Here is a 19,342-nt window from a genome sequence, read left to right on the forward strand (position 1 = left end):
TCGCAGGGTCATAGGGAAGTTCTATTTTTAATTTCTTGAGGAATCTCCACACTGTTCTCCAAAGAGGCTGCACCAACTTGCATTCCCAACAACAGTGTAAGAGGGTTCCCCTTTCTCCACATCCTCTCCAACACATGTTGTTTCCTGTTTTGTTAATTTTGGCCATTCTAACTGGTGTAAGGTGATATCTCAATGTGGTTTTAATTTGAATCTCCCTGAGGGCTAGTGAAGATGAACATTTTTTCATGTGTCTGCTAGCCATTTGCATGTCTTGATTGGAGAAGTGTCTGTTCATATCTTCTGCCCATTGTTTGATATGTTTGCCTGTTTCATGTGTGTTGAGTTTGAGGAGTTCATTATAGATCCTGGATATCAACCTTTTGTCTGTACTGTCATTTGCAAATATCTTCTCCCATTCCGTGGGTTGCCTCTTTGTTTTCTTGACTGTTTCCTTTGCTGTGTAGAAGCTTTTGATTTTGATGAATGGATAAGGAAGATGTGGTCCATATACACTATGGAGTATTATGCCTCCATCAGAAAGCATGAATACCCAACTTTTGTAGCAACATGGACGGACTGGAAGAGATTATGCTGAGTGAAATAAGTCAAGCAGAGAGAGTCAATTATCATATGGTTTCACTTATTTTTGGAGCATAACAAATATCATGGAGAACAAGGGGTGTTAGAGAGGAGAAGGGAGTTGGAGTAAATTGGAAGGGGAGGTGAATCATGAGAGACTATGGACTCTGAAAAACAATCTGAGGGGTTTGAAGTGGCGGGGGTGTGGGAGGTTGGGGTACCAGGTGGTGGGTATTATAGAGGGCACAGATTGCATGGAGCACTGGGTGTGGTGAAAAAATAATGAATACTGTTTTTCTGAAAATAAATTAATAAAAAAATTAAAAAAAGAAGAATAAGTATTCTTTAAATGTTTGGCAGAAGGAAGCCATCTGATCCTGGACTCTAGTTTTGGGGGAGTATTTTGATTACTACGTCAATTTCTTGGCTGGGTATGGCTCTGTTTGGGTTTTCTATTTCTTCCTGTTTCAGTTTTAGTAGTTTTTATGTTCCTAGGAATGTATCCATTTTTTTCCAGATTGCCTTATTTGTTGGCAAATAGTTGCTCATAATATGTTCTCCCTCGTTCGTTCGTTCGTTCCTTCCTTCCTTCCTTTACTGTGTTATGTTAGTCACCATACATCATTAGTTTTTGATATAGTGTCCTGAGATTCATTGTTTACATATAATACCCATTGCTCCATGAAATATGTACTCTCCTTAATACCTACCACCAGGCTCATCCGTCCCGCCGCCCCCATCCCCTCTAAAATCCTCAGTTTGTTTCTTGGAGTCCACAGTCTCTCATGGTTCATTATAATTGTTTATATTTCTTTGGTGTTGGTTGTGATCTCAACTCTTTCATTCATGATTTTATTTATTTGAGTCCTCTCTCTTTTCTTTTTGATAAGTCTGGCCAGGGGTATATCAATCTTACTAAATCTTTAAAGAACCAGCTCCTAGTTCTGTTATTCTGTTCATCTGTTCTACTGTTCTTTTGATTTCTATTTCATTGATTTCTGCTCTAATCTTTATTATTCCTCTTCTCATGCTGTATTTATGTTTTTTATTGTATTTGGTTTTTGGCTGTTCTTTCTCCAGCTCCTTTAGGTGAAAGTTTAATGTATTTGAGACTTTTCTTGTTTGTTGAGAAAGGTCTGTATTACTATATATTTCCCTTTTAGAATCACCTTTGCTGCATCCTAAAGGTTCTGAACAGTTGTGTTTTCATTTTCATAAATTTTAAAAGTTCTTCTTTAATTTCCTGGTTGACCCATTCATTCTTTAGTAAGAGGCTCTTTAACCTCCATGTATTTGTGTTCCTACCAAATTTCTTCTTGTGATTGAGTTCAACTTTTAAAGCACTGTTGTCTGAGAATATATAAGGAGTAATCCCAGTCCTTTGGTGCTGGTTGAGAGGTGATTTGTGACCCGGTACATGATCTACTCCAGAGAATATACCATGTGCACTCAAGAAGAATGTGTATTCTGCTTTAGGATGAAGCCTTCTGAATATATCTGTGAAGTCCATTTGGTCCAGTACATTGTTCAAAGCCCTTTTTGGTATTTTGTTTAGCAGAACTGTCCACTGCTGTGAGTGGGGTGTTAATATCCCTGATTATCCTTGTATTGTTACCAATGTATTTATTTAATTTTCTTATTAATTGGTTTATATAATTGGCTGCACCCAAGTTAGGGGTATAAATATTTATAATTGTTAGCTCTTCTTGTTGAATAGACCCTTTAATTATGATATAGTATCCTTGTTCATCTCTTATTACAGTCTTTAGTTTAAAATCTAGTTTTCTGATATAAGGATTGCTATCTCAGCTTTCATTTGATGTCCATTAGCATGATTAATGGTTCTCCACCCCCTCATTTTCAATCAGGAGGTGTTTTGAGTCTAAAGTGAGTATCTTGCAGATGGCATTTTTAAAAACATCCAATCTGATAGCCTGTGTCTTTTGATTGGGGCTTTTAGCTCATTTACATTCAGAGTAACTATTGAAAGATATGAATTTAATGCCATTGTAAAGTCCCTGTTTCTGTATATTGTATATTCTGTATATTGTCTTTGTTACTTTCTGGTCTTTGTTATTTTTGGGCTATCTATTCACTCAAAGTATCCTTTGGGCTGGTTTAGTTATCAAAAATTCTTTTGGTTTATGTTTGTCCTGGAAGCTTTTTATCTCTCCTATTTTGAATGACATCCTAGCTGGATAAGGTATTCTTGGCTGCATATTTTTTCTCATTTAGCACCCTGAATATATCATTCCAGTCTCTTCTGGCCTGCTAAATCTCTGTGGACAGATCTGTTTCAGCCTTAGGTTTCTACCCTTGTAGGTTAAATGCCTCTTGTCTGAGCTCCTTTCAGGATTTTCTCTTTATCTCTGAAATTTGCAGCTTCACTATTTTGTGTGAACAGATCATCCCCATGTCATATAATAGTACAACTTGCAAATCTGAGATCCAAAAGAAAAAACATAAAAGAAAACCAAAACCGACAAAAAACAAAACAAAAAAAATTACCAATCCTGAAAGCAACTAGGGGAAAGAGATTTCTTACATACAGAGGGAGGAACATCAGAATAACATCAGATCTGTCCACAGAGACCTGGAAAGCCAGAAAGGGATGGCAAAACATATTCAGGGTACTAAATGAGAAGAACATGCAGCCAAGGATACTTAATCAAGTAAGGCTGTCATTCAGAATGGATGGAGAGACAAGGAACTTCCAAGACTGGCAGAGCCTGAAAGAATATGTGACCACCAAGCTGGCTTTCCAAGAAATATTAAGAGGGGGGTCTATGAAAGAGGGAAGACCCCAAGAATAATACAGACCAGAAATTTATGAGACAGTCTATAGAAACAGGGACTTCACAGACAACAAGATGGCACTAAATCATATCTTTCAATAGTCACTCTCAATGTGAATGGCCTAAATGCTCCCATGAATGGCACAGGGTTGCATATCAGATACATATGATCAGATCCATATGCTGTCTCTAAGAGACTAATTTTGAACCTAAAGATACATCCAAACTGAAAGTGATGGGATGGAGAGCCATATTTCATGCTAACAGTCCTCAAAAGAAAGCTGAGGTAGCAATTATCATAAAGACAAATTAGATTTTAAGCTAAAGACTGTAGCAAGAGATACAGAGGAACACTTAAAGGGTCTATCTTAAAGGGTCTATCCAACAAGAAAAGCTAAAGATTTTAAATATCCATGCCCCCAACATGGAAGCAGCCAACTACATAAGCTAACTATTAACCAAAGTAGAGACATATTGATAATAATACATTAATAGTAGAAGACCTCAACACTCTACTCTCAGCAATAGACAGATCATCCAAGCAGAAAATCAACAAAGAAACAAGACCTTTGAATGACACACTGGACCAGAAGGACTTTGTAGATATATACAGAACATTCCACAGAATACTCATTCTGTGAGTGTACATGGAAATTTCTCCAGAATAGACCACATACTGGATCACACATCAGGTCTCAACCAATACCAAAAGACTGAGATTATTTCCTGCTTATTTTCAGACCATCGTGCTTTAAAAATGGAACTCAATCACAAGAAAAAAATACGGAAAGAATTCAAACACTTGGAAGCTAAAGACCATCCTACTAAAGAACGTTTGGGTCAACCAGGAAATTAGAGAACTTAAAAAATTCATCAAAACCAATGAGAATGAAAACACTTTGGTCCAAACCCTATAGGATATGGCAAAGGTGATCCTAAGGGGGAAATAAATAGCCATCCAAGCCTCACTCAAAAAAAGTTAGAATGGCCAAAATTAGCAAGACCGGAAACAACATGTGTTGGAGGGGATGTGGAGACAGGGGAACCCACTTACACTGTTGGTGGGAATGCAAGTTGGTGCAGCCTCTTTGGAGAACAGTGTGGAGATTCCTCAAGAAATTAAAAATAGAACTTCCCTATGACCCTGCCATTGCACTCCGGGGTATTTACCCCAAAGATACAGGTGGAGTGAAAAGAAGAGCCATCTGTACCCCAATGTTTATAGCAGCAATGGCCATGGTCGCCAAACTGTGGAAAGAACCAAGATGCCCTTCAACAGATGAATGGATAAGGAAGATGTGGTCCATATACACTATGGAGTATTATGTCTCCATCAGAAAGGATGAATACCCAACTTTTGTAGCAACATGGATGGGACTGGAAGAGATTATGCTGAGTGAAATAAGTCAAGCAGAGAGAGTCAATTATCATATGGTTTCACTTATTTGTGGAGCATAACAAATAGCATGGAGGACATGGGGAGTTAGAGAGGAGAAGGGAGTTGGGGGAAATTGGAAGGGGAGGTGAACCATGAGAGACTATGGACTCTGAAAAACAATATGGGGGTTTTGAAGGAGCAGGAGGTGGGAGGTCGGGGAACCAGGTGGTGGGTATTATAGAGGGCACGGATTGCATGGAGCACTGGGTGTGGTTAAAAATAATGATGCTGTTATGCTGAAAATAAAAAAAAAGTAATGTGTAAGAAGAAATAAATGCAACTGACTACTATTATACTAAAAAAAAAAAGGTAGAAAAATACTGAATGCACAAGCTAACCCTACACCTAAAGGCACAGGAGAAAGAACAGAAAATAAAATCTAAACCAAGCAGGAGAAGAGAAATAATAAAGAATAGAGCAGAGATCAATGAATCAGAAACCAGAGAAAGAGTAGAGCAGATGAATGAATCTAGAAGCTGGTTCTTTGAAAGAATTAAAAAAAAAAATCAATAAACCTCTGGCCAGATTTATCCAAAAGAAAAGACAAAGGACCTAAATTAATAAAATTAAGAATGAAAGGGGGAGAGATCATGACTAACACCAAGGAAATAGAAACAGTTATTAGAAATTATTACCAGCAAGTATATGTGAGTAAATTAAGCAACCTGGAAGAAATGGATGTCTTCCTGGAAACTTATAAATTAACAAGACTGAAACAGGAAGAAATTTACAACCTGAATATAACCAGTAACAAAATTGAAGTGGTGATCAAAAACTTCCCCAAAAGCAAGAGTCTGGGGGCTGGGCAGATGGATTCCCAGGGGAATTCTGCCAAACATTTTTTTTTTTTAAATTTTTAAAATTTTTTAAAATTTACTTTCAGCATAACAGTATTCATTGTTTTTGTACCACACCCAGTGCTCCATGCAATCCGTGCCCTCTGTAATACCCACCACCTGGTTCCCCCAACCTCCCACACCCCCCACCACTTAAAACCCCTCAGATTGTTTTTCAGAGTCCATAGTTTCTCATGGTTCACCTCTGCCAAACATTTAAAGAATAAATAATTCCTATTCTCCTAAAGCTGTTTCAAAAAATAGAAACAGAAAGAAAACTTCCAAACTCATTCTATGAGGCCAGCATTACCTTGATCCCCAAAACCAGGCAAAGACACCATCAAAAAGGAGGATTACAGATTTACAGAATTGCATTACATTATATTAATTACAGAATTACGGAGAATTATAGTCCTGATGAATATGTATGCCAAAATTTTCAGGAAGATCTTAGCCAATAGGATCCAACAGTACATTAAAAGGATTATTCATCACTACCAGGCAGGATTTATTCCAGGGATGCAGGTGTGGTTCAACATTCACAAATAAATCAATGTGATAGAACGCATTAATAAAAGAAAGACAAGAACCATATGATTCTTTCAATTGATGCAGAAAAAGCATTTGACAAAATACATCATTGTTTCCTGATTAAAACTAAATTAGTCAAGCAGAGAGAGTCAATTATCATATGGTTTCACTTATTTGTGGAGCATAACAAATTGCATGGAGGACATGGGGAGATAGAGAGGAGAAGGGAGTTTGGGGAAATTGGAAGGGAGGTGAACCATGAGAGACAATGGACTCTGAAAAACAATCTGAGCGTTTTGAAGGGGTGGGGGGTGGGAGGTCGGGGTACCAGGTGGTGGGTATTATAGAGGGCACGGATTGCATGGAGCACTGGGTGTGGTGAAAAAATAATGAATACTGTTATGTTGAAAATAAATAAAAAACTCTTCAGAGTATAGGGATAGTGGGAACATTCCCCAATTTTTTAAAAACCACCTATGAAAAGCCCACAGTGAGTAACATTCTCAATGGGGAAAGCTGAAAATTTTCCTTAAGATCAGGGACAAGGCAAGGATGCCCACTCTCGCCATTATTATTCAACATAGTACTAAATATCTTAGCATCAGCAGTCAGACAGCAAAAAGAAATAAAAGATATTCAAATTGACAAGAAGTCAAACTCTTTTTCTTCACAGATGACATGATACTTTATGTGTAAGACCCAAAAGACTCCACCCAAATTACTAGAACTCATACAACAATTCAGTAATGTGTCAGAATATAAAATCAATGCACAGAAATCAGTTGCTTTTCTATACACTAACAATGTAACTGTAGAATGAGAAATTAGGGAATCAATGCTATTTATAATAGCACCAAAACCATAAGTTACCTAGGAATAAACCTAACCAAAGAGGTTAAGGATCTCTACTCTAGAAACTACAGAACATTTCTGAAAGAAATTGAAGAAGACACAAAAAGATGAAAAAACATTCCATACTCTTGGATTGGAAAAATAAACATTGTTAAAATGTTTATGCTGGCCAGAGCAATCTATAATTTTAATGCCATCCCAGTCAAAATACCAATGGCATTTTTCAAAGTGCTGGAACAAACAATCCTAAAATTTGTATGGGAACAGAAAAGACCCTGAGTCACCAAGGAAATGAAAAAGAAAAAAAAAAAAAAACAGGGGGCATCATGTTGCCTGATTTCATGGCATATTTCAAAGCTGTGATCACCAAGACAGAATGGTATTGGCACAAAAACTGACACATAGATCAATGGAACAGGATAGAGGGCCCATATATGCACCCTTAACTCTATGGTCAATTAATCTTTGACACAGCAGGAAAAAATATCTGGTGGGAAAAAGTCCCTCAATAAATGGTGCTGGGAAAATTGGACAGCTATATACAGAAGAATGAAGTTGGACCATTCTCTTACATCATACACAAAAATAAACTCTAACTGGATGAAAGATAAGAATCCATCAAAATCATAGAAGATTTTAATCAGTAACGTCTTTGACATCAGCCACAGCAACTTCTTTTGAGACATGTCTCCAAAGGCAAGGCAAAAAAGGGAAAATGAACTTTTGGCACTTCTTCAAGATAAAAAGCTTCTGCACAGCAAAGGAAACAGTCAACAAAAGTAGAGGCAACACACAGAATGGGAGAAGATATTTGCAAATGACACTATAGACAAAGGGCTGATATCCAATATGTATAAAGAACTTCTTAAAGTCAACACGCAAAAACCAAATAATCAAGCCAAAAAATGGGCAGAAGACATGAAAAGACACTTCTCCAAAGAAGACATATGAATGGCTAACAGACACATGAAAAAATGTTCAACATCATTAGCCATCAGGGAAATTCAATGCAAAACCACATGAGATAACACCTTACATCAGTTAGAATGGCAAAAATTAACAAGGCAGGAAATAACGAGTGTTGGAGAGGATATAGAGATAGGGGAACCCTCTTACATTGTTGGTGGGAATGCAAGTTCATACAGCCACTTTGGAGAACAGTGTGGAGGTTCCTCAAAAAATTAAAAATAGAGCTACCCTATATCCCAGCAATTGCATTACTGGGTATTTGCCCCAAAGATACAGATGTAGTGAAAAGAAGTGTATTGAGGGGCTGCATGCACCCAAATGTTCATAGCAGCAATGTCCACAATAACCAATCTGTGGAAGGAGCTGTGATGCCCCTGAGCAGATGAATGGATAAAAAAGATATGGTTCATATATACAATAGTATCTTACTCAGCTATCAGAAAGGACGAATACCCACCATTTGCATTGACATGAATGGAGCTGGAGGGGATATTCTAAGTGAAATAAGTCAAATAGAGAAAGACAATTATCATATGGCTTCACAAATATGTGGAACATAAGCAATAATGGAGGACATTTGAAGAAGGAAGGGAAAACTGAAGGGGGGGAATCAGAGGGGGAGATGAACTATGAGAGACTATGGATTCTGGGCAAAAATCCAAGGATTTCAGGAGGGTGGTTGGGGGATAGGTTAGCCTGGGTATTAAGGAGGACAGGTGTTGTAATGAACATTGGTGTTATAGGCAAATAATGAATAATGGAGCACTACATTAAAAACTAAAGATATACGGTATGGTGACTAACAACATAAAAAAAAAAGAAGTTGAACAGAACACAAGAATAAAATAGATCCTGGGAATATTTTGGTTTGTTTGTTAGAGGAAACCAGATACCAAAATTGGAAAGAAAGAAATATATTGAATACAATGAAAAGAAAAAAATGCAAAAATATATATAACATAAACGTAAAAAAATAAAAATGGAAAAAGCCTTAAGAATTGATAAAATATAAGAAATTAGCTGAAAAGGGAAAAAAAGTGAAACTGAAAGAATAAAGAATAAGAAGAAAAAACTATAAATGTTATATACTGCTTTCCCTGAGAGCTGCAGTTTTGTATCTATGATCAGTAAATTTGGTTCTAGCTGGTTGTTCCTGCGTGTTTTCTTGGGGAGGGGCCTGTTGGGGTGACTCAGGGATCTTTGCCTATGTGGAATTGCACCCACCTTGCCAGGGGCTGGCCCAGTGTAAGTGGCTCTGGATTAGAGTATGTTGTGCTGTTTTGTTCCCTGAAGGCTTTTGCACTGATTGGGGGGATGAAAATGGCGGTGCCCATCTCCATCATGGTAAACGAAAGGTCGCAGCCCCACCCCTCAATGCATCCTCACAGAAAAGTAGTCAGTCACTCTCTCTTGTTTCCCTGGTTTCCATCCCAACTATGTGTTCACCCAGTCTGTGACTGAGCATTTCTATCTCAGGCAAGAGACCCTGTTGTGAGTTTCCAAACTTTATGGACTCCTGTGGCTCACACCCATGTAGCCTGGGGGAATGGGGAGTTCTCACTGTGGTTCTGCTCTTGCTGGGCTGGAGAATGGTCACCTAACTGAGCTGGGGTTTCCGGTTTATGGCAACACCACTGTTTGCAGCCAACTTTCCTGCTCTAGTGCCTGGGAACTCTGCTGCTCTAGAGCACCCCCATTCTTTCTGTGACCCTGGGGATCCTGAAACCATGCTGTCACACTTGGGACCACTGCTTCGCCACCTGAGCACCTTTCAGACAGGGACATCCCCCACCAGAGAAGACACTCAAAATAAATAAATAAAATAATAAATTCTGGTTTTGTGCTTTGCCACTTTTAATACTTTGCAGTATCCTCCTTAAGCATGCTCTCCCTCCACATGGTATCCTCTGGTATACTGCCTCAGATTCACGTTTCTGCACCTCCTACCTTACAGTGATCACTTTTGTATTTGTAGAATTGCAGCAATTCTCGTCTCAGCTCTCTGGTTGATTGCACAGGTATTCAGAATGATTTGATAATTCTCTAGCTGAATTCCAGGGATGAGACAAAATTAGGATTCCCTACTCTTCCACCATCTTAACTCCTCCTGTTTAATTTTAGCTGTTAGTGGATGTGTAAGTGGTTTCTTGTGTTTTAATTTGCATTTGTATGTGTATGTGTGTGTGTCTCTCTCTGTGTGTATATGTGAATAATGATGTATTAGATGGTTGTCACAGTTCCTCCTATCCCTCAATGTACATCTCTTTTCAATGTGACTTTGCTGATCCTCCTACCAAAAGGTAAGATTTATTTCTATACATATTGAAGATGATCTTGATTGTGTGACTTTCTTTGGCTAATGGAACATTATCAAACATGGTGGCTTGAAAAACACACACTGGGGTTTGCCTTATTTTAGTTATGGCTAGAGTTTTTTTTTCTTTTTTTAAAGATTTTATTTATTTTGAGAAAGAGAGAGTGAGCAAGTGAGAGAGGGAGCATACTCAAGTGGCAGGAGGGGGAGAAAGAGATCACTTTATGCAGTCTCTTTACTGAGTGTACATCCTACCCCAGGGCTCGATCTCATAGCTCTGAGGTCATGATCTGAGCCAAAATCAGGAGCTGGACACTTAACTGAATGAGCCACCCAGGCACCCCAAGTTATTGTTAGAGTCAAGAGCAAAGTGTGAAGAAGCCTATGCCAACCTCTCCTCTAGGATGAGAGACCACACGAAGAGGGTCTTGTTGATGGTGGGCACCAACCACCAGGCATGCACTTGAGGCCATCTTGGACCATCCGGCCACAGGCAAGGCTCTAGATGACTGCAGTTGTGTGAGTAGCCCTAGGTAAGACCATTAGCAGAACTGCTCAGCTGAGTTCAGCTCGGATTGCCGACTTACAGAAGTATGAACACATAATGTAATGGACACAGAAGTTGGTATCAGAAATAGGCTGCTGCTGTAACAAAAACTTAAAATTTGTCATTGGATTTGGAATTTTACTGCATGAAAGCAGCTCTAGAGGGATAAAGAAACATGGTGGGGGAGGGACCTCCTGCCAGGGATTGGAAGAAGCCTATGTGGTTATGTGGTATGAGAACCATGTAACTTGGAAGACAGACCATGAAATTGTGGATCTGGTTGAGGAGGGAGGCTTCCCTGATCTCTGATCCTACCCCCAACCTTCTTCATGACTGCCCTGTGGTGGTCCCAGAAGAGCCTGGTGATTGGTGAGAAGCCCCTTTGTGTCTGATGCTTCCAGATTCTCCTCCCTCACACCAACCCATACCTGGTCTTTAGCAATTAGCTAAAACTTCTAGCAGTAATCTCCACCTCTTGTCTGGTGGCACTGTCTTCATCCTGTGCTACAGGTGAGTCAGTGTGCCGATCCATCTCTCTTCTAGATTTCTGGATAGTGGTTTGTCTGTGACCTCAGGTCTCTGATGGGTCCAAGAAGTTATGTTTTTGTTGATTTATTCAGCCTTTTCCTATGCTGTGGTGGTAGCATTTCCTGGCAGATTTCTACATCTAGGGCAGAAGCCAGAAACCAAGTTCTTTCCTAAATCATATGTCTTTTGGAACTTATTATTTATGACATCACCTTCCTCTTTTCTGTAAGTTCCCTTAAAGCAGTGGTCACATAGAACTTGTTCAGTGCAACTTCCTTTAATAAAATAACATAGGCCTTCAGCATGCTTGCTGAGCCTATGTGAGTTTATAATCGAACAGTTGTTCCCAGGTAACCCATCAGGCTGCAGGAGCCCATGGGCTGCTTCCTCTCACCAACACTGAGTCAAAGCCATGGCCTCTGAAAGTGGCTACCACCTAGCAGTCTCCATGCTGAGTGCAGACAGCACAGTGCCTGGCATTTGTGGGGGAATTAACTACCAGGCACGTAGGTACTTTTTAGGCACCTGGGTCAGTTTGAGGCTGTACTTGCAGACTTAGATGATTTCTCCTCAAATTCCTTTCCTATATGTTGCCAGGCACCTAGCGAGTCTCTCTATCCCAGTTGTTTTCTCTGCACCCTCTCTAGTTATACAAGAGAGCAATATAACCACATGATTTCACTCATATGAGGAGTTTAAGAAACAAAACAGATGAACATAGGGGAAGGGAAGGAAAAATAAAATAAGATGAAAACAGAGAGGAAGGCAAACCATAAGAGACACTGAACTCTAGGGAACAAACAGGGTTGCTGGAGGGGAGAGGGGTGTTGGGGGGAAGGGGTAACCGGGTGATGGGCATTAAGGAAGGGACTTGAAGTAATGAGCCCTTGGTGTTTCACACATATAAAAATTCATTGAGAGGGGGACTACCGATCTATGTCCTTCAAACATTTCACTGAATGTGTCTTGTTACCCCCACTGCCCAAATGATGTGAGAACTATTTACCCAGCTGGAGAATCTTTTCTGTTATTTTTGCTTTTCCCCCAGCTTGCTTTTGTGCTATCCTGATAAATGAAAGAAAAAAAAAAAAGGAAATAAGAACTAAAACTTTATTTTTATTCATTTCTTTGGGAAAAGAGGTCAACACTTGGGTAAAAGGAAGGAGTACTTATGTGGGGATTTTTCATTTTTCTCCCCATGTGATTGCAACTGTCCCTCAGAACAATGTATTACTTAAAATATAATCCATGGGAAATTTTACTAGTTACCAAGCACGTTTAGATATAGCCTTAAGAAAAACACATACTGGCAACAGGCCACTGGGGGAGAGGACAATATATGGCCTTGAAGCAGAGCAGTTGGGAATGCCTGGCCTGCTCAGGGAGGAACGCCGCTGGCTTCATTTTTCCATTATCTCCCCCCTCTCCCTCACTGAGAGCACCTGTGGCTAGTTAGGTAAGTCCTTTGAATGTGCTTGCTCAACTATCAACTTTATGCTGCTTGTCCAGACATATTTTGCCTTCCTTCTTGTTTATCTACAAGGCATATGACTAATGTTCGGCCTTCTTCAGCTCTTCTGTTGATTACTGTTTTTAATCTAATAAAAGCGGGACTGAGGAGTTGTTCGGGCCAACAGTCTTTTCTACAGTTGTCCCCTGCTCCCTTTGTCTTGCAGCTGACCTATTTGCGCCCCACCCATTCTTCTCCAGTTTGCTGACAGGAAGTGGCAAGTGGCACCCGAACAAGGACCGGAAACAAAACAGGAGAAGCCGCCCCAACGTGAGTTTTTGCACGGCTGTGCCTTTTTCTCGCTGGCTGAGTTGTGGGTACTTATCGCAGGGTATGGGTAATCTACAGAGCACAAATGATTATCGCCCTTACGTTTACTTACTAAGATGGCTCCTAAAGGCGGGAAGAGCAAAAGTCAGCGAGGGTCAACTTATGGAGCTTTTAAAAGTGATTAAAGAACCTTGCTCCTGGTTTGCTATATTAGGGACTTTAGATTTACAAACATGGGAAAAAGTAGGTCACGAGTTAAAACTTTTGCATGCCAAAGGAAAACCAATTCCAGTTACTATATGGTCTACTTGGACCCTCATTTGCTCCATTTTGGAGCCTTTACAAACCCCTGATTCGGACAACGATGATGAATGTTCAGGAGAAACTAAAAAAGAGGAACCTGAACATGCCAGCCAGGAGAAAGAAATTATTAAGGCCACCGTAAAGGAATATATAATGGAGGAATCTCCTCCTCCTCCTCCAATAACAGAACAAAAGGTGCAAATGGCACTGCGGCCATCGGCTCCGCCATTCTATAAGAAGGCACATTTAGTGAAAACGATGAAAAATACACGCTATCAGCCATTCGAAAAGGCCTCCTTGAAGCACAGCAAGCAGGAGACCTAGATGCCTTACATTTTAATTTCCTGGTTATTATTAGAGAACATGTCACTCCAGGACATGATCCTAACAACCCTAATGGTATCTATGAGGCCAAGCATGAGCCATTTCCCTTCAAATTACTGAAGGAACTAAAACAAGCAATACAAAACTATGGAGTTAATTCTCCATTTACAATGGGAATCACTCAAAGCATCACAGAAGGCAATCAACTTATTCCGATTGATTGGTCCCTGTTAGCCAAAACAGTTCTATCTTCAAGTGAATTCTTGTAATTTAAAACATGGTGGCAAGATCATGCAGAAGCAGCAGCTGCCCATAACAGAGCTAGTAATATCCCTATTTCCATGGAGCAGCTCATGGGTGTTGGGCCGTGGGCCCAGGTACAAGATCAGGTACAAATGAATGATCAAGCTGTTGAGCAGCTCCAGTGTCATTGTTTGAGAGCCTGATAGTGCTGGATTAGATATTTCCATCCCCAACGATGATCTCTTAATGCCTGCCAAGCTTCCTGCTAAAATTCCAACTAGTATTTATGGCCCTTTACCAAAGGGAACCACCAGGTTACTTTTGGGGAGATCTGGCCTTACTTCAAAGGGAGTACTAGTTCACACTCTAGTTATTGATTCAGATTACACTGGTGAAATTTCAGTGATGTTAACTACTGCGGCTCCATACCATTTTCAAAAAGGAGACTGCATTACCCAGTTGCTACTTTTACCCTATCTCTAGGGTCACTCTAAAAACAAACCAAGAGGACACCTGGGTGGCTCAGTGGGTTAAGCCTTTGCCTTTGGCCCAGGTCATGATCTCAGGGTCTTGGGATTGAGTCCCCCATTGCATTGGGTTCTCTGCTCAGCCGGGAGCCTGCTTCCCCCTCTCTCTCTGCCTGCCTCTCTGCCTGCTTGTGATCTCTCTCTCTGTCAAATAAATAAAATCTTTCAAAAAAATAAAAACCAACAAACTCCAATGGGTTTGGAAGGACTGGAAAAACTGGAGCATATTTGACTGAGAAAATTTATCAAGATAGACCAATTTGTCATCTTAAAATAGAAGGAAAGGAATTTTCAGGTCTAATTGATACTGGAGCTGATGTCTCAATCATAAGCTCATTACATTGGCCTAAAAAATGGCCATATAATTCCTCTTCTGATACTATTATGGGATTAGGACTGGCTGGCAATGTGTGTCAGAGCTCCAGTATTCTTTTCTGTGAAGGACTTGAAGGTCAAAAGGGTTATCTGCAGCCATATATAGTAGACTTACCCATTAACCTTTAGGGACGAGATTTACTAAGTCAGTGGGAAGCCTCTCTGGTTATAGCTTCCCCTAAGGGGGATTCCCAGATTTTTCACTGAGGGCCACTGTTCCTGAACCCATTAATTTAAATTGAAAGAATGACAAACTTATTTGGGTGGAGCAGTGGCCCTTAACACAAGAGAAATTACTTACTTTGCAAGCCCTAGTAGAGTAACAGATAAGAAAAGGGCATATTGAAGAATCTCACAGTCCTTAGAATTCACCGGTCTTTGTTATTAAGAAAAAATCAGGAACATGGAGACTTAAAAAAAAATTTATTTCTTTTCAGTGTAACAGAATTCATTGTTTATGCACCACACCCAGTGCTTCATGCAATACGTGCACTCCGTAATACCCACCACCTGGCTCCCCCAACCTCCCACCCTCCGCCCCTTCAAAACCCTCAGATTGTTTTTCAGAGTCCATAGTCTCTCATGGTTCATCTTCCCTTCCAATTTCTCTCAGCTCCCTTCTCCTCTCCATTTCCCCATGTAGGAACATGGAGACTTTTAACAGACCTGCATATGGTTAATTCTGTTATCCAACCATGGGGGGTCTCTCCAACCTGGATTGCCTTTGCCTAATCTAGTCCCACGCGAATGGCCAATAATTATCATAGATTTACAGGACTGCTTTTTTTTTTAATTAATTTTTTATTTTTTATAAACATATATGTTTATCCCCAGGGGTACAGGTCTGCTTTTATAATATACCACTTGCTAAGGAAGATTGTCCCCGTTTTGCTTTCACTATTCCCAGTGTAAATTTAAAAAAACCAGCCAAGGGATGCCTGAGTGGCTCAGTCAGTTAAGTGGTTGCCTTCAGCTCAGGTCATGATCCTAGTGTCCTGGGATCGAGTCCTACATAGAGCTCCTTTCTCGACAGGGAGCCTGCTTCTGTCTCTGCCTGCCTGTGCTCTCTCTCTCTGACAAATAAATAAAATATTAAAAAAAAAAAAAACCAGCCAAACGCTATCAATGGAAAGTTTTACCACAAGGAATGTTAAATAGCCCCACTATCTGTCAGGAATATGTGGCAAGAGTTATACAGCCTATTAGAAATCAATTTCCCCAGATTTATCTTATCCATTATATGGATGATATATTATGTGCAGCCTCTGATAACATGCAATTGCAGGATGCATTTAGAATGTTTCAATTATAATTTGAAAAATACAAACTAATTATAGCTCCGGAAAAAATACAAGTCACCACACCTTTCTCATATTTGGTGTTCATTATGGACAGAACTAAACCACAGAAAGTTCAAATCCCTAGAGATAAAATTACAACCTTGAATGATTTGCAAAAATTATTGGGAGACATTAACTGGATAAGACCTAAAGTTGGAATTCCCACTTATGCTTTGCAGCATCTATTTGCCTCTTTAAAGGGAGATCCTAATTTAAACAGCCCTAAGACCCTATCAAAAGAGGCCTTAAAAGAATTACAATTTGTCAAAAGCCAGATTCAATCAATACAAACGGACAGAGTTCAACCTAAGATACCATTAGATCTTATTTTTCATACCCCTCATACACCCACTGGATTAATTATTCAGAAAAAACTAATCATAGAATGGATTTTTCTTCCAAATAGTACTGTTAAAACACTCACTACATATATAGACCATATCGGCAGTATTATTCAATTCGGAAGAGAAAGAACTCACCAAATACAGGGAAATGATCCACAGATTATTGTTCTGCCTATAAATAAGACACAAATTAAAACAGCATTCCAAAATAATTTAAATTGGCAAATTGCCCTTAGTGGTTTACTGGAAACACTTCTCATTATCCCTCTTTATCTGTTATTTCCTTTTTAAAACATACTACGTTTGTCCTTCCTAAAAATTACTTCTAAAAATCCAATAGCAGATGCCCTACTTAACTTTTCCTATGGCTCTGTCAAAGGTAAAGCCTGTTATTATGGTCCTACTTTGAAGGTCATGTCTACTACCAGTCTCTCAGCATAGAAATCAGAATTAATGGTGGTTATTACATTGTTTCAAGATGTTTCTTCTGCATTTAATCTGTTATCTGATTCTTTATATACAGTATATGTTTTACAGCATATCAAAACTACTACCATTTCTACATCTGATGTAATATGATGACCCTCATCACGGTAACCGTAAGTCTTCCTGGATGTTATGCACAAATAAATAACTTTACTTACTGAGCTTATATACCCAATCCTCCCCTACTCCGTCCAGTAGAGTGGAGAAAAGATATAATACCAATTTATTTAAATGCCTCAAAATGGGTACCTGGATTTTTGGATCCTAGATTGCCTCTAGAAGAGGGCACAAATATTAATCTTACCTTAGGATATCAAAATAGACCAATATATATTGGCAATCATTCCAGTTGTCTTATCCCTGATGATCAAAGATGGTTGGTGGACTTTCCCACTGATAATTATCTGACTAAAGTTCAGCTACATTTACTCTCCAATAAGGGATTCCTAGCCAATGAATATCAGGGTCCTAGCTATACTACAGCAGCACCCCCTATTCCTGAATGCAAACAAATGCAAATGTGGTCTGATGGGGGAATTAGCCCTCTATGGGAGGATTTTTGAGCTTTTCACCCCAGTATTGTTATTAATGATTCCTATGGAATTGCATGGGACTGGTCCCCTAAGGGGACAGCAGTCATCAGTTGCACTGGGGGACCCTGCTCCTCTCATTGAACTACTTGTGATCTCTGTCAAATAAATAAACAAAATAAAAAAAAAAAGGTTTAAGAAGCTTAAAAAAAAAAGAAACTTAAAATGGCAAGTTTTGGATGATCTCATTTTACCACAAACCTTAAAATCAGGAGATGCACCTCTATCCTGGCTTGGGTAAGGACTTTCGGTGCCATCCCCTTTTGTTAATTATCATAAAAGACAAAAGAATTTATGGAATGTCACCACCACTTGAAATCACATAAGAGTTTGGAACGGCTCTTACATTTATCAGTCTAAAAACTATGCATTCTCCTTTTTCCTCATGAAAGAAGAATGGGTAAAAGCTTGTGTTAGAGATCCCTATGTTTTTGTTATTGGAAAAATGACTTTTGATCATAACAATAGAGAAATAAACTGTCTCAGATGTAAAATGTTCACCTGTGTGGATGAGAATGTTTATACAGATAATTCTATCATTCTCATAGCTAGAAGAAGAATAGGCATCTGGTTACTGGTGAAACACCACCATGTTTGGGAAAGCTCTCCAGATATGCATGTACTAGTAACAGTTTTGAAGGACTGGGTCCATAGAACAAAAAGATTTCTTGGGTTGCTTATAACAACTATTTTAGGAATTATAGCCATTACTGCTACCACTGCAGGAATGGCCTTGCATCAAACTGTACAAACCACACAATTTGTACAAAAGGGGCACGAGAATGCTAGAAAAGCTTGGCATCAACAAATGATCATAGATCAAAAATTAGATGAAAGTATCTCTGATTTAGAAGCAGCCATGATATATAGAGGAGATGGTCTTCAAAATATAAAGTTTAGGCTTCACATTTTATGTGACTGGAATGTTTCTTCCTTCTGCATTACTCCCCATGCTTATAATGAATCAGAAATATCATTGAGCAAAATTCGCCATCATATTACTAATCATTATGGTGATAATCTAACTTCAGATATTAAACAACTTCAAGATACTATTCAAGGCATTACTCAATCATCAGTACAATCAATTCCAGGAGTGAGTTTTGCACAAAGGATTAACAATATTCTGTCTAATTTAAACCCTTTTACTTGGATCAAACAAACTGGTCTTGGCATTATAAGTGGAATGATTATTCTTTTTATTGCTATAATCTTTTTATGCTTAGTCCTCAGGTGCACAGGAAAATCCCTCCAATGACTGATGGATCAAGAAGTTGCAAAATCGGGTACCTGGGTGGCTCAGTGGGTTAAGCCGCTGCCTTCAGGTCATGATCTCAGGGTCCTGGGATCGAGTCCCCCATCGGGCACTCTGCTCAGCAGGGAGCCTGCTTCCTCCTCTCTCTCTCTCTCTCTCTGACTGCCTCTATGCCTACTTGTAATCTTTCTGTCAAATAAATAAATTAAAATCTTAAAAAAAAAAGAAGTTGCAAAATCGACTTTTCTGGGGCACCTGTGTGGCTCAGTTGGTTGAGCAACTGCCTTCGGCCCAGGTCATGATCCTGGACTTCCAGGATCGAGTCCCACATCAGGCTCCCAGCTCCTTGGGGAGTCTGCTTCTCCCTCTGACCTCCTCCTTTCTCA

The 19,342-nt window shown here is 39.4% G+C and overlaps 1 long non-coding RNA gene across 2 annotated transcripts in view; it reads right to left on the minus strand.

Moving 5' to 3' along the window:
• The window catches only part of LOC132011091 (uncharacterized), a 40,465-nt gene that overhangs the window by 17,055 nt on the left and 4,068 nt on the right, over positions 1–19,342 (minus strand). For both annotated transcript variants that reach the window (XR_009402329.1, XR_009402328.1), the window contains exon 2: positions 16,761–16,797. This is a non-coding gene — a long non-coding RNA (uncharacterized LOC132011091). The remainder of the gene's footprint in view (positions 1–16,760; positions 16,798–19,342) is intronic.

This window comes from Mustela nigripes, chromosome 2 (assembly GCF_022355385.1).
Source record: "Mustela nigripes isolate SB6536 chromosome 2, MUSNIG.SB6536, whole genome shotgun sequence".
NCBI lineage: Eukaryota > Metazoa > Chordata > Mammalia > Carnivora > Mustelidae > Mustela > Mustela nigripes.